We start from the raw sequence: 15,032 nt of genomic DNA, 5'->3' as shown, positions 1-15,032 counted from the left end.
CGCTTTTAGTCCCTTTGGTTTATGACTGTTAGGGCTGATCCTGTGTCCAATTCCATTTTCACTTGGACTCTGTCTATCTTGAGTGTGACCCAGATAGTCTGGTGATCCTCCATTTTGGTTACCTTATGTAGTTTCAGACAACCCAGCTCCTTGCTTCACTTGTGTCACTTTTCTGTTCGTCTGAACTACTGTCCATCACCTTATGTACCTTTTTGTACTTCTCCTGTGGAGATTTCTTGCTGTTGGTTTTCTTCCCTGACCTGCAGACTCTTGCTATGTGTCCTGCTTTTCCACACTGTCTGCACACTTGGTCCTTGAACCAACAATCCTTCTGGTCATGTGTTGTTCTGCCGCAGCGATAACACTTCCCTGTTCCATATGACATTTCATTGGTGCCATATTCTTGCGGTCTCCGTTGTATCTCTGCAGCGCCCCTTGCGGCTGCTTTGTGTGATACTGCCATGCTGAAAGCCTTGTCCAACGTAAGATCCTTTTCTGATAGAAGCCGTTTCTGGGTTCCTTCACTTTGAAGCCCACACACAAACTTGTCCCTTAACGTATCTGGTAGTCCCACTCCAAACTGGCAGTGTTTCGATAGCTTGCGCAGTTCCGTTAAGTGCTCAGCATTACTTTCGTCTTTATGCTGGTTCCTTTTGTGGAACTTAAATCTTTCTGCTATCAGCAGCGGTGTGGGGTTTAAGTGGTCCTGTAGGATATCTACTATGCTTTCGAAATTCTTATTCACGGGCTTCTCTGGGGTTATTAGGTTTCGCAGTAAGCCATAAGTTTTTGCACCCATGGAATTTAACAAAACCAGTGCTTCCCTAGCATCTGGCACTTCATTCGCCCTGCAGTACACCTCAATACGTTCCACATATGTCGCCCAATCTTCGACTTCATTGTCGAACGTAGAGATACTGCTGCTCTTCGGCATCCCTGGGTGTGATTTAACTGTCAACAATGGCGTCTCCCGCGCTCTCCCTTCTTCTCCCCGTGGACACTGTTCAGCCCTTGAGCCCTGGCTGTGCTCTGCGCATTTTTTTTGGTTGTTTTTTTTTGTGCGCCTTCCCCGTTTCCGCCGCTCAGTCCTGAACCCGGCTGCTGCTATACCCTCTTTATCTCCGTTTTGTTTTTCCTCAACACCGCTCGGTTTTCAACCCCTGGCTGCGCCCTGTGCGCTTCACCCTCTCTCTTACCCCGTCGACGCTGCTCGGCTTTTTCTCTGCCGCCGGTCGGCTCCAGCCGCCGCTGTCCAGGAAGGGTCTGCGCTGTACCTGTTGTCAGTCTGTTGCTGGATCGTCGTGGTTGGGGAACCAAGCCCGGCTCTCAACAGCCTCCCCTGCGATGTTCACTCTCTGCCGGACGACTGGGCGGTTGCTCGTGGTCGACGCCCGTGCTTCTGGCCTCGACTTTCTTCCACTGCCCTCCCGGAGCGAATCCTTGAAGGGAAATGCAGAGTTGCAGGTAGATTCGAATCGACACTCATCGCCACTGTTAGATCCGTGATTCTGAGAGTATGATGTTTTCAAATAACTGCACAGATGCTGTAACTTAACAATCAACAGGTGTTTACTGGAGTAGGGTAGTCTCAAGACTGGGGGTACAGAGGCATGCTCAAGGCTTATATACAGGTGTGGTCACTGCCGGTACTACAGTATACAGGAGCTGTAAAAGTAATTCTCTCTTAAAGGTACATACACTACACACCCGTCATCAGCAATAAGCGCACCCAGCACCAGCGCAGACACTCACACCTCGGTGGGACCTTCGGGACATAGAGTAGAGTTGTCACCTGGTGTATCACAGCTCAAGTGAGCATCAGCAGATTGTGGAGACAGGGACAGCAGTGGAGAGTCCTCGTCGGAGGGCGCAGGACTCTGCCAGCTCGGCTCAGCTGCATGTCAACCCTCTGCCTCTGGGTCCATCCGTAAGATCAGAGGTGATGGAACTCCAGGCACAGATGCAGGAGTCTCTAGCAGGTTTTGTCTCTAGGGTCGCTGCGAGTGTGGAGCGAATGGAGGAGTCCATAGCAAACATGAGCAGAGCCTTTGTGGAGTAAATGACGCATGAACGCTTCACCACAGAAAGGATGGCAACCTCCGTGGAAAGGATGGCTACAGTAGAGGAAAGGATGGCTACGGCCATGGAGGAGCTAAGTCGCCAGAGTGTTGAAAACATGGTGAGTGTTCAGAATAGACTGACATCTCTGGAGGAGCGATGGTCAGCTATTGAACAGAGAAACCAGACCTTCATGACCCTCTAGAATAGGACTGCCATTGTAGAAATGGGTCCCCATGGCCCCCCTGATGTGCAGCAAGCTGCTCTCAAGCCACTTGCAGGCACTGAGGGGGACCTGACCCATGAGAGGGAGGTTGGTGGCAGACCTCAAGGAAGTGGGGGCTCCTCTCCAAGCACTCGCACTTCCATGCCACTGCAGAGCCCTCGGTCAGAGCCCCGTCAGAGTCCACACCCAATGGAGATAGAGGTGGTCTCAACCCCTGCACAGCCGCAGGAGCAGCAGACTGCTGGCGATCCCTCACAGGCTCGCCATCCCAGAGGACACCCGCCAAAGGTGTCGAGACAGGAGCAGCAGGAAAGTGAGCAAGGGGCCTCCACATCTGCTGAAGCCACAGGGGAACCACTACGTAGGAGCACGTGTAAGAGGAAAATAAAGCACTAATAGTCACAAGGGTAGTCACTTGGGTGAAATGTGTTTATTTTAAAAATGCCATCAGTTGGTTATTGTAAATAAAATTTCTGATGGCAACTTCTGCAGTTGTGACGTTTGTCATTTCGCGAATGGGGCTGGAGGTCCTCTAATGCCAAGAGGGGAAGGAAAAAAAGGCCTCCCATACTTCTGGTAGGTGCCTCAGTTGAGGAAGCGCTGAGTGAGGGTGGCGAGAGGGGTCTCACAGGAGGTTACACTGGAGAAGTGTGTGAGGCTCCAAACTTCCACAGCTGTGGTTATGCCTTCTAAAAGTTCCACCAGGCCTGAGACAACAAAGTTCTGCCACCTGCAAATGATGACTGATCAAATATCCTCTTTAATGTTGGACCTGCAGCTGATAGTCAGCAAGCCAATAGTGTTCACGCCAGGTTTCACAGGCGTCATCCCCACCAGGCGCGTTTTGCGTGGGAAAAGGGTTAAACAGGCAAGGGCCTGTTAAAATGGGATTATAAAGGCCAGTAAGTGCTGCTTAAGGCCCTAAAGACCAGTCCCGCCTGTTGCAGGCAGGACTGATTCGGGTCAATCAGACACACCTATGTTAAAATGGCGTGGAGGCGGGAACCAGGCAGGGGGGGTCGCGACCCCTAGGTTTTGCGATTTTAACCCCCCGCACGCCTAAAAGCCCGCCTCACGGCCCAATGAAAATCAAGACCCTTCTGTTTGGTATCATTCTATGATTCCAGATCATGGTTGATCTGTACCTCAACCCCATTTACCTGCCTTTGACCCATTTCCCTTGCTACCCTTACCCAACAAAAATCTACCTATCTCAGTGCTGAAAGCTCCAATTGACCCAGCATCCACAGCCTTTTGGGGGAGAGTTCCCCACTACAACAGTGACTACACTTCAAAAATTACTTCATTGGCTGTAAAGCGCTTTGGGACGTCCCGTGGTCATGAAAGGCGCAAAAGAAATGCAAGTCTTTCTTTCAGATTTCCACTACGTGTGAAAAAGTACTAACATTGGTCCAAAATGTGTTGGAGCAGGGCCATCTCGTGGCAAGCGCCGTGAGTTTTGTTCACCCTTCAGCTCCAATTATTTTTGCGTGGTAAATTGCTGGGAATGCAAATTGATAACGCAGCGGCGAAGTCAACGGGGCATCTGGGACCTTAGTGACGACGGGACCAACAATGTACCTCCTTAACCAATGAGATTTAAGGATAGAGAAAGAAACAAAGGAATGACAGAGAATTAAATAGGGTGAATTAGAGTCAAATTAGATTCAGAAAGAGAAATAAAGAGAGGGAAGAAAGATTGGATTAAGAGAGAGAAAAAAGAGACAGAAAGGAAACGTAAGAATTTACATTTAATAAATATCTGGAAACAATTTGCTACCTACAGGAGTGAGACTCCATGGTTTCAATTGTTCCCTTTCTGAGCTTCCAGGGTTGAGTTGCATTGCAACAACATAAATCACCCCATTAACAGGGTTCTTACACCGTGAAATACCAGCCCTAACTTGCTGCAGCGAGTTTAATTCGTATTCACGGCGTAAATGCTGCAAATTCTTGACACTCATGTGGAGGTTGATGGCGAGCTCCGTTTTTTGCGAGAGTAACGGCAGAGCGGCACAAATCGTCCAGCATTTTGTGGCGATTCTCAACTCACGCCATATCGCTTCCTCGCCACAAATTGCGTGTTAAAGTTGCTGTTATTTTCCCAGCAAGTACTGGGCCAAAGTGACCTACAACAGTGTCAGATTATTAGATTATGGGAGTGGTGACTGACGACTGGAGGACTGATTAGAGACTTGAGCACAAAATCTCAGCTGACCCTCCCACTGAAGGGGTGCTGCACTGTCGGAGGTGCCGTCTTTTGGATGAGAAGTTAAACTGAGGCCTCATCTGCCCCCTCAGGTGGATGTAAAAGATCCCATGGCACAATTTCGAAGAAGAGCTGGGGAGCGTCAGCTGAGATTTTGTGCTCAAGTCTCTAGAGTGGGGCTTGAATCCACAACCTCTGTCTCGAGTGAGCATCACTGAACCACGGCTGACATTGGTGGAGTAGTCTGTCGACACTTGCAGTCTAGGCTCCCGCACCAGGAATGGGAAGAGTAACTGGAGGGTGCGGGACCTTAGCTCAGCAAGACTGAGCTCCTTCAGAAAGGATGGGAAAAACAGAGTCAGAGCAGGTGGGTAAAGAAAGAAAAAATGAGGCAATGAAGTGCAATAAGCAGTGTGAGGACATCAGCCCCCATCCCCCCCCCCCCATCTCCCGCACTGCCTCCCTCTACCAGTTTAAGGTGTATACCTGTTTTTCACCTGTACTAACTGGGAGAGGGAGGCCAGTCTTTATTAGACTATTACTCCACCTTTGAATATTTCACTGTCAGTCGCTCTGTGCATTCTGCAAACACCATCTGCTCCCACTGAGAGCTCAGTATAGCTTGCCACTTCCTGTAATCTGTTTTCTGTCTAACTGTTGAAATTGGTGATATTTCACAGTTCTGGTTGTGATGGAAAAAGCGTGGGAGATCCCTGAGTCTGCTATTCAGTCCCGCTTCTTTCCCTGTCTGGTTTGATTTTGTTTGCTACTCTGTGCTGGCAGAAGAATTTCCTTCCTCCTTCAATCACTGGGCAATAGTCCTCCGATGGCTCACCTGATGTGGTACTGAGTCCTACAGACCAGCAAGGTCCCTGGTTCCATCCCTCGTCGGTGCTGAGCCACCAATGGTAAGGGTGCTGCAAATGGCCTCGGCAGTCGTGAGCTGCGAGGGGAACAATATCGGCCAGCAATCCCGGTCATCTGCTGGATGGTGCCCGTATCTGGACACTGGGAGATACTGCCCGAGGATGAATAGATTCCTGGCGTTCACTGTCTGAGCTCATATATGAAGAATTGCCACTTGGGTGAGGTACTGGAAAATAGCCACCTCCTATGAAACCATAGCCCGGCAAGAGAAAGGTGCCTTCTGAAGAGGCGGGGAGAAGATTGTAAGGGGGATAGGGGAAGCATTAAAGATGAGAGACGTGTAGATCAGTGTTCCCTGTAATTATTTTTGGCCCTGCGTGGCCCTTTAGGGGGCTGCACGGGCCATTCAAAATACCATGCATGTGTGATTTTTACATTGAAAAGCCGACTGCGCGGGTTCCCTGGAGTGCTGCGCAGCCGCGTGGCCGCACAGTTTACAGGGGACATTGATGTAGATTATCTCTGATGGTCTGGAACACATTGGTCCAATAAAACGAAATATTGAGACAGCCCCCGGATAGCTTTCCTACATTAATGGTGCTCTCAAGATGTGGACTGTATAATCTCAGTAGAGAAACAAAAATAATTATGTTACATAGAATTAGATAGAATTTACAGCATAGAAACAGTCCTTTCAGCCCAACTGGCCTATGCTGGTGTTTATGCTCCATACGAGCCCTCTCTCACTCTACTTCATCTAACCCTATCACCATATCCTTCTATTCCTTTCTCCCTCATGTACTTATCGAGCTTCTCCTTAAATGCATCATTACAACAGTGACTACACTTCAAAAGTACTTCATTGGCTGTAAAGCACTTTGGGACGTCCTGCAGTCGTGAAAGACGCTATATAAATGCAAGTTCTTCCCTTTTCCTTTAACTGGCTCCCACAATGGCTCTCTTGATTAAAACAACGAGTAGCTGAGCCACACAGAGCAGGAAGATCCCAGTTTTGATTCTTGGTCACTGTTGAGTTAGGTATTTTTTTTATTCGTTCATGGGCTGTGATCGTCACTGGTAAAGCCAGCATTTATTGCCCATCCCTAATTGCAATTGAGAAGGTGGTGGTGAGCCGCCTTGCAGTCTGTGTGGTGAAGTTACTCCCACAGTGCTTTTAGGTAGGGAGTTCCAGGATTTTGACCCAGCGATGATGAAGGAACGCCAATATATTTCCAAGTCAGAATGGTGTGTGACTTGGAGGGGAACTTTGAGGTGGTGGTGTTCTCATGCACTTGCTGCCCTTGACCTTCTAGGTGGTAGAGGTCACGGGTTTGGCAGGTGCTATCGAAGGATCCTTGGCGAGTTGCTGCAGTGCATCTTGTAGATAGTAATCACTGCAGCCACAGTGCGCCGGTGGATGGGGTGCTAATCAAGCAGGCTGCTTTGTCCTGGATGTTGTAGATGGCGGAAAGGCTTTGGGGAGTCAGGAGGTGAGTCACTCACCACAAAATTTCCAGCTTCTGACCTGCTCTTGTAGCCACAGTATTTATGTGGCTGGTCCAGTTAAGTTTCTGGTCAATGGTGACTCCCAGGATGTTGATGGTGGGGAATTTGATGATGATTATGCTGTTGAATGTCAAGGGGAGGTGGTTAGACTCTCTCTTGTTGGAGATGATCATTGCCTGGTACTTGCGTGCTGCGAATGTTACTTGCCACTTATCAGCCCAAGCCTGAATGTTGTCCAGGTCTTGCTGCATACGGGCACAAACTGCTTCATTATCTGGGGAGTTGCAAGTGTAACTGAACACTGTGCAATCATCAGTGAACATCCCCACTTCTGAGCTTATGATGGAGGGAAGGTCATTGATGAAGCAGCTGAAGATGGTTGGGCCTAGGACACTGTCCTGAGGAACTCCTGCAGCGATGTTCTGGGGCTGAGATGACCGGCCTCCACTAACCACAACCATTTTCCTTTGTGCTCTGTACAACTCCAGCCAGTAGACAGTTTTCCCCCAATTCCCATTGACTTCAATTTTAATAGGGCTCTTTGATGCCACACTTGGTCAAATGTTGCCTTGATGTCAAGGGCAGTCACTCTCACATCACCTCTGGAATTCAGCTCTTTTGTCCATGTTTGGACCAAGGCTGTAATGAGTTCTGGAGCTGGATGGTCCTGGCGGAACCAAAACTGGGCATCAATGAGCAGGTTATTAGTGAGTAACTGCCGCTTGATAGCACTGTTGACGATCCCTTCCATCACTAGGTGATCTCAGGTTGACTTTGTTCGCCTCAGCGCCCCTCTTTTTGGGAGAGGAAAACCTGACCAGGGTTCCTGCTTCTCATCACTGTCCATACCCTCTGGTGGAAAGTACTCATCACTATACGTTTTCTATTTCGTGCACTAGCCTCTCTAAGTGAGATTTCCAGTTGGAAGTTGGCGGCAAGTTTTGTTACCGTCATCCCAAGCCCACTAGGAACTGGGTTGAGACTGCCTATATTTGAGAGTAAGCAGACAGAGGAGAAGATCTGTGATGCCTCCTGTGGATGGACAACCTGCTGTCACCTTCACTTTCTGGGCTCCTGTAGAATGGTCACTTGGAAGTACGAGAGTGCGACTGGTTCCTGTATCCCGGCGAATCTGTGTTTTCAGGAGAGGAGGGGAGATATTTGGGAGGAAAAAGTCTGGTGTCTTGCCCAGGTGTGAGGTATGACGTGGGGATCAACAACAACAAACTGCATTTATATGGTGCCTTTAATGTAGAAAAACTTCCCAGGGTGCTTCACAGAGGCGTAAGGGAAAACAGACCCCAAGTCAAGGAAAGAGATATTAGGTGGGGTGACCAAAAGCTTGGTCAAAGAAGTAGGTTTTAAAGAGGATCTTAAAAGAGGCTGACAACTCCTCAAGCTTGTTCCGCCATTCAGTCAGATAATGGCTGATCTGTACCTCAACTCCATTTACTCACCCTTGATCCTATCCCTTGATACCTTTATCTAATAAAAATCTCTATTCCAGCCCCATTGAGATAAAGGAAAATCCCATTAGCCTTTTTGATTACTTCTTGTAACTGTGCAGTAAACTTTTAGCTATTTGAGTACCTGGGCACCTAAATTCTTTTGATCCTCCACAGTTCTCACAATTAAGAAAGTATTCTGATTTGTCTTCCTTGTATCCAAAGTAGATCACCTCAAACTTCTCCACATTAAACTTCATCTGACACCGTTTTGCCCACTCACTTAATCTGTCTATGTCCCTTTGTAACTTCCTCCTCCCATCCACACAACTTACTGTGCCTCATAACTTAGTGTCATCTGCAAACTTGGATATACAACTCTCTATTCCTTCATCCAAGTCATTAATAAATATGATGAAAAGCTGAGGCCTCTAGGGAATACCCCTTGTCACATCCCACAACTCAGAGTACATTCTCTTTATCCCTTGTCTCTGTCTCCTAACTCCCAAACAATTAGCAACCCATTTCACAAGGTTACCTCCAATTCCACATGCTTTCATTTATGCTAATATAATCTCTTGTGTGGGAGGGCAAAGGGATGGTGGGACGTAAAAGAGACCTGAGTTGGAAGAGTGCAGAGGTCTTGGGATTGTAGGGCTGGAGGAGGTTAGAGATAGGGAGGGGCGAGGCCATGGAGGGATTTCAACACAAGGATGTGAATTTTAAATTGGAGGCATTGGGCAACTGGGAGCCAATGTATGTCAGTGAGGACAGGTATGATGGGTGAGTGGGACTTGGTGCGGGATAGGATACGGGCAACAGAATTTTGAATAAGCTGAAGTTTACGAAGGGTGGAGAATGGGAGACAAGCCAGGAGAGCATTGGAATAGTAAAGTCAGGAGCTGACAAGGTTTTCAGTAGCAGGTGGGCTGAGGTCGGGGCCGAGGCGGGTGATGTTACGGAGGTAGAAGTAGGTGGTCTTCGTGATGGAGATGATTTGGGGTCAAAAGCTCAGCCCGGGATGAAATAAACCATTGAGATTGCAAACAGTCCGGTTCAACCAGAAGCAGTAGCCAAGGAGGGGAATGGAATCAGTGGTAAGGATACGGAGTTTGTGGTGGGGCCGAAGATGATAGCTTTCGTCTTCTCAGCATTTAGATGGAGGGAATTACGGCTCATCCAAGACTGGATGTTGGATAAGCAGTCTGACAGCATAGATGCAGTAGAGGGATCGAGAAAGATGGTGGCGAGGTAGAGCTGAGCGTCATCAATGTACCATTGGTAGAGTTGCGCTGGCTATGGTTGATTAGTTAAGAGTGGGATCAAATGAGAGCTGGCCCGTGGTGGTGGACAATGGCTTTGGAGGAGGATGGTGTGGTCAACCATGTCGAAGGCTGCAGAGAGGTAAAAGAGGGATAGTGCACCATGGTCACAGTCACAGAGAATGCCATTGATTAGGGCTGTTGAATTTAAGGTGGTTCCTCTTCTCCCGGAGAGTAGTGGACCTTTGGAAAAAGTTGCCGACTTGTGCATTGTGTGCTGACTCTCTGGATCACTTCTTGGTTGGGGCAGAGACCGCATCTTATAAAAGGTAAGCGATTTAACAGTTAACATGAGCATGGTCAATGAGGTCTCCTGGACTGGTTTAAATTGCCTGAGGGGGTCGGAGAGGAATTTTTGGCCCTGAGCTTTTGTTCCTGGATTTTTGCCTCTCCCAGGAGATTACATGGTTGCAGGAGGGAAGGGGGTAGGAAGTGTCTTGTCATGCTGCTCCAGTCATCTGAATGTGGGACAGGCTTGATGGACCAGCCAGTCACTCTCCTGCCTGTCATTTTCAATGTTTCAGTGCCGTGGAAGAGATGGGCATGGATTTGGGAGATGCCAACACCTTCCAAGACCTAGGAGAGGAAGTGTAGGGGGTGGCGTGTGCGCAGCCAGCTTGCCTCTGACTGGGCCTCTGAGCGGTTCGAATCGCTCCCACACCCCTGGGTTCTAGACACCGGACTTAGGTACAGGTGGCGATACAGAATTGGAGTAGACAACTGGTTTGGCACAAGAAAACCGTATTTTTATTAAAAGGCACAATAAACGTTACAACACTGAAAATTACTGGAATAGTTACAGGCTTACAAGAGTACACTTAATTAGGAATGGGGAACACACGGCACATTGAGGGAGAAATCACAGTATTGATCCCCTTACCCTTGTCCCACCCCCAATATCTAACTAATTGTGCTGTGAGGGGCCAGGGATTATGCTCACCAATAAGGGTTTCTGGACAGGTCGAATCCTGTCGATTAAGCTGGTTGTGGTTTTAGGGTTCGCTCTTTGTGTCCTTTGGGGCCTGCCGTCGTCACATGGTCCCAGGGCACGGCGGTGGGGTCGTCTGAGTAAAGTACCTCTTTTCCTCCATTAGAGATAGGGAGTAAAGTCTTTGTTGGGTACTTTACCTTGCAGAATGGAGACTTCGGGTTTTGTTCTTCTGGTGGTGGTCTGGTCGTCGAAGTTTTTGTTGCGGTTGGGGTTCGGTGTTGGCTTGGTCGCAGTAGCCTAGATCATTACCTGTGCAGTGGTAATGATCCGAAGGTATAGTTTACCCGGCCCTTTGTTACCGCGGTGCTCATGGTCATCGGCTTCTTCTTCTACCCCTGCTTCGTACGTCAGCTTATGCCTGGACCGGGGTGTGTGCCTGCTCGTCCCCAACGCTTCTCTATGCTGCCCTTCTCTGCTTATCAGCCTTGCCGTTCGCCTCGTCTCGCCTGCCCGCTTGCTGCCCGTGTGTCCTGTGCGTTTCGAGTCCTGTCTCGAGTCCTGTCTCCTTTCGGTTACCGGTGGGCCTACAATTATACTATTTCGTAGGTTCGTTATCTGCGCGCCAAATCAGGGTTAGTTCTTTGCCTAATTTTGGCGGGCTCGTTAAAGTGATTATAGTCATTCACTTTAACTGCTTTTTGGGTGGTTGCCCCGTTGTTAAATGTTCCTTAATGTCTCGGTGTTTGTTATTCATAATGTTTAATCGGCGTTTTCCTGGCTTGGTGGCTACTTCGAACTGTAACCGATTATTTATGTAAAAGGTTTGATGGGTTGAAGATTAAGTCTTTCCTGAGTTGATTGGTTTCAAAACGAAGAATGCGTATTCTGCATTATCTAATGTCTGGCTTCAGAAATAACAAGTCCCTCACAGACCCAGGCATGTCATCTGACCTGCCGTTTTGCAGGGCCCTGTTTTTTTTCAATCTTGCAGGCTTCTGCCATGAGGTCCAGAAGCCATTTTGTTTAGGGTACCCTTATAACTTCGTCCGTCAGGGTCCCTTTATTAATAACTCTGGGGAATGTGGGAATTTTGAGAACCCTACAGAAGAGGAGGTTGGAGAGGGGGCGGCAGTTAGCGAGGATAGAGACCTGGAGAACGCATTGTGCCTACAGTTGGGACCTGATTAAGGAGCTCTCCTGTTGGCCCTACTCCCCCGTGCTTTGGGGCTTGATTCCTTTTGGCACCTTGTCCCCGTGCCCCAGGTTGTGTAACTCTCCCCAGGCGTTTGTCCTACTTTCTCCGGCAGCTGTCGAATTGTTTTACGCCTGCCCATTCCAATTTTGTTGTCTCGTCTTGTCTGTAACATATTTGATCTGTTTCAGCTACGAGTTCCAACAAGCTAAGTTTATATTAAAAAAAAATGTTTGTCATTTACAATTTATGATAAGGGGATGCACTTGAACCATCCACACACAGTTTAAACTCCAAGCAATCGCTCCGAGTCCAGCACTTCCCACTGTCCCGCCTGTGGGGAGTATAAATGGGACATAGGTTAAAACTATCTTATCCTCTTCTGTTCCTCATTATTCTCCAGATGTTACCTTTTTCCAGGACATTTCCCACCAGGACTTTCTTTTATTCCCAGTTGCAACACGCACCCAGAGCCCCAATTGTGCTCCTCTTTAATGATAGTATTTTCCACTTGTCTGGCAACAACACTGTAGTTTGCGCTGCAGTCTCTTGGGCCCCGATATTTACGGGGAAGGAGAGGCACGTATTTGCAGGGGGTGGAAACATAGAAATCCGGTGGTCCTGCCAAAAACGACAGATCCTTATAATTTTTTTACCCCTTTTCCCAGCCAGCCAAATTGACAGGTTGACTGGCTACCGGGCGGGAAAGCCTGCGGTAGAAGGCCACAGCCGGGGACCATTGGGGTTCAGACCTGCAATTGGGAGGGAGGGGGGACCGGGCAAGATCGCGGGGCAGAAGACACGGGATCACAGATATGGTGGGAGGGGGGTCAGCCAATCGCGGCAGAGGATTTGCTTGCGGGGCTGGGAGAGCACTCCTGCTCCTCCTGGCTCACAATCAGTGCTATAAAAAGCACTTACCTGCTGCATCCGGCTGCTACGTCTCCATTTCGCTGCCAGGGTTTCCCAAGTGTTAATTTTAAATCAGGCTCCCAACTGCTTTGAGAGTGGGGCACAGACAGGACTCGCAAACTGCCGCCGTAAAAATGGCAGCAGGTGCAAACAAAATTGTTTATTTTTAACCCAATCCCCTGTCGCTGTCAGTTTGAAAATCCTCTCTCAGGGGAGTTATCCCCGGTGTCCTGGCCAATAGTTATCCCTCAATCAACACAACAAAACAGATTTTCTGGTCATTATCACATTGCTGTTTGTGGGAGCTTGCTGTGCGCAAACTGGCTGCCATGTTTCCCACATTACAACAGTGACTACACTCCAAAAAGTACTTAGTTGGTTGTAAAGTGCTTAGAGATGTCCGCTGGTCGTAAAAGACGCTATATGAATGCAAGTCTTTTTTTTAATGTTAGGTGCTTGTCCAATTAATGCTGGTAATTTCTCGATCAGTTTGCGTGTCTGTCTGGGAGTTTCTGCCGAGGTTACAGCGGCCAATCGGGAACCCCACCCCACTCCCCCACATGTAGAAGACGATCACAGTCCATCTGTAATTATCCCCACTGTCACACACCTCAAGCTATTCACCAGCTATTTAACTAGTTGGGAAGTTTAAACAGTACATATACCTGGCAGTTTACTCACACAAATGTAAAGGAAGATAATAATAATAATAATAATAATCAACTTTATTGTCATTGTTAGTGCACAAGTGCAGTACAACGAAATGTAGGCTTGCGGCTCCCGAGAGTGTACATTTAGATTAAGACATTTAAACATTCAACATTCATTTGGCTTGTTCACATGTCCTGATTAACTGCTTTAGTCGTGTACGCCCTCCTTCATTTTAATGGATGAAGCCTTCACACAACCTCGTCACCACTCCTCAACTCTCCCCACCCATTCGTCAACTCCCCCTTCCCTTCAGACTCCCCCCACCCTTCAGACTCCCCGCTTCCCTTCAGACTCCCCCCACTCTTCAGACTCCCCGCTCCCTTCAGACTCCCCACTTCTCTTCAGACTCCCCCCACTCTTCAGACTCCCCCGCACCCTTCAGACTCCCCCCACGCTTCAGACTCCCCCGTACCCTTCAGACTCCCCCACCCTTCAGACACCCCCCACCCTTCATACTCCTCCCCACACTTCAGACACCCTCCCACCCTTCAGACTCCCCCCACCCGTCAGACTCCCCCGTACCCTTCAGACTCCCCCGCATCCTTCAGACTCCCCCGCATCCTTCAGACTCCCCCGCATCCTTCAGAATCCCCCCCTACCTTTCAGACTCCCCACTACCTTTCAGACTCCCCCCTACCTTTCAGACTCCCACTACTCTTCAGGCTCTCCCCATGCGTAAACTCCCTCCACCCTTCAACTCTCCCCACTCTTCAGACTCCCCGCCCCCGACCTTCAGACTCTCCCCCACGCTTCATACTCCCCAACCTTTCAGACTCCAACCCCCACTCTTCAGACTCCCCCACGCTTCAGACTCTCCCCCACCCTTTAGACACCCCTTACCCTTCAGACTCTCCCCACTCTTCAGACTCCCCCCACCCTGCAGACTCCCCCCACACTTCAGACTCCCCCCACCCTTCAGACTCCCCCCGCACTCTTCAGACTCCCTCCACCCTTCAGACTCCCCCCGCACTCTTCAGACTCCCTCCACCCTTCAGACTCCCCCCACGCTTCAGACTCCCCCCACCCTTCAGACACCCCCCACCCTTCAGACTCCCCCCCAACCTTCAGACTCCCCCACCCTTCAGACTCCCCCCACCCTTCAGACTCCCCCACAACCTTCAGACTCCCCCCACCCTTCAGACTACCCCCCACCCTTCAGACCTCCCTCCACCCTTCAGACTCCCCCCCAACGTTCAGACTCCCCCCACCCTTCAGACTCCCCCCACCCTTCAGACTCCCCCCACCCTTCAGACTCCCCCCCAACCTTCAGACTGCCCCCACCCTTCAGACTACCCCCCACCCTTCAGACCTCCCTCCACCCTTCAGACTCCCCTGCACCCTTCAGACTCCCCCCATCCTTCAAACACCCCCCCGCCCTTCAGATCCCACCACTCTTCAGCCTCCCCCCACCCTTCAGACAGCACCCCCACCCTTGAGACTCCCCCCCACCCTTCAGACTCCCCCCCACATACTTCAGACGCCCCCCAACCTTCAGACTCCCCCCACATCCTTCAGACTCCCCCGGCACACTTCAGACTCTCCCCACCCTTCAGACTGCCCCCCACCCTTCAGATTCCCCCCACCCTTCAGACTCCCCCCGCACACTTCAGACTCCCCCCACCCTTCACACACCCCCGGCACACTTCAGACTCC

The sequence above is a fragment of the Somniosus microcephalus genome, chromosome 11 (assembly GCF_052327205.1).
Source record: "Somniosus microcephalus isolate GS21.2 chromosome 11, FLI_Smic_1.0, whole genome shotgun sequence".
NCBI classification, from domain to species: domain Eukaryota; kingdom Metazoa; phylum Chordata; class Chondrichthyes; order Squaliformes; family Somniosidae; genus Somniosus; species Somniosus microcephalus.
The sequence above is the reverse complement of the archived record's forward strand: the minus strand, read 5'-3'. Positions refer to the sequence as shown.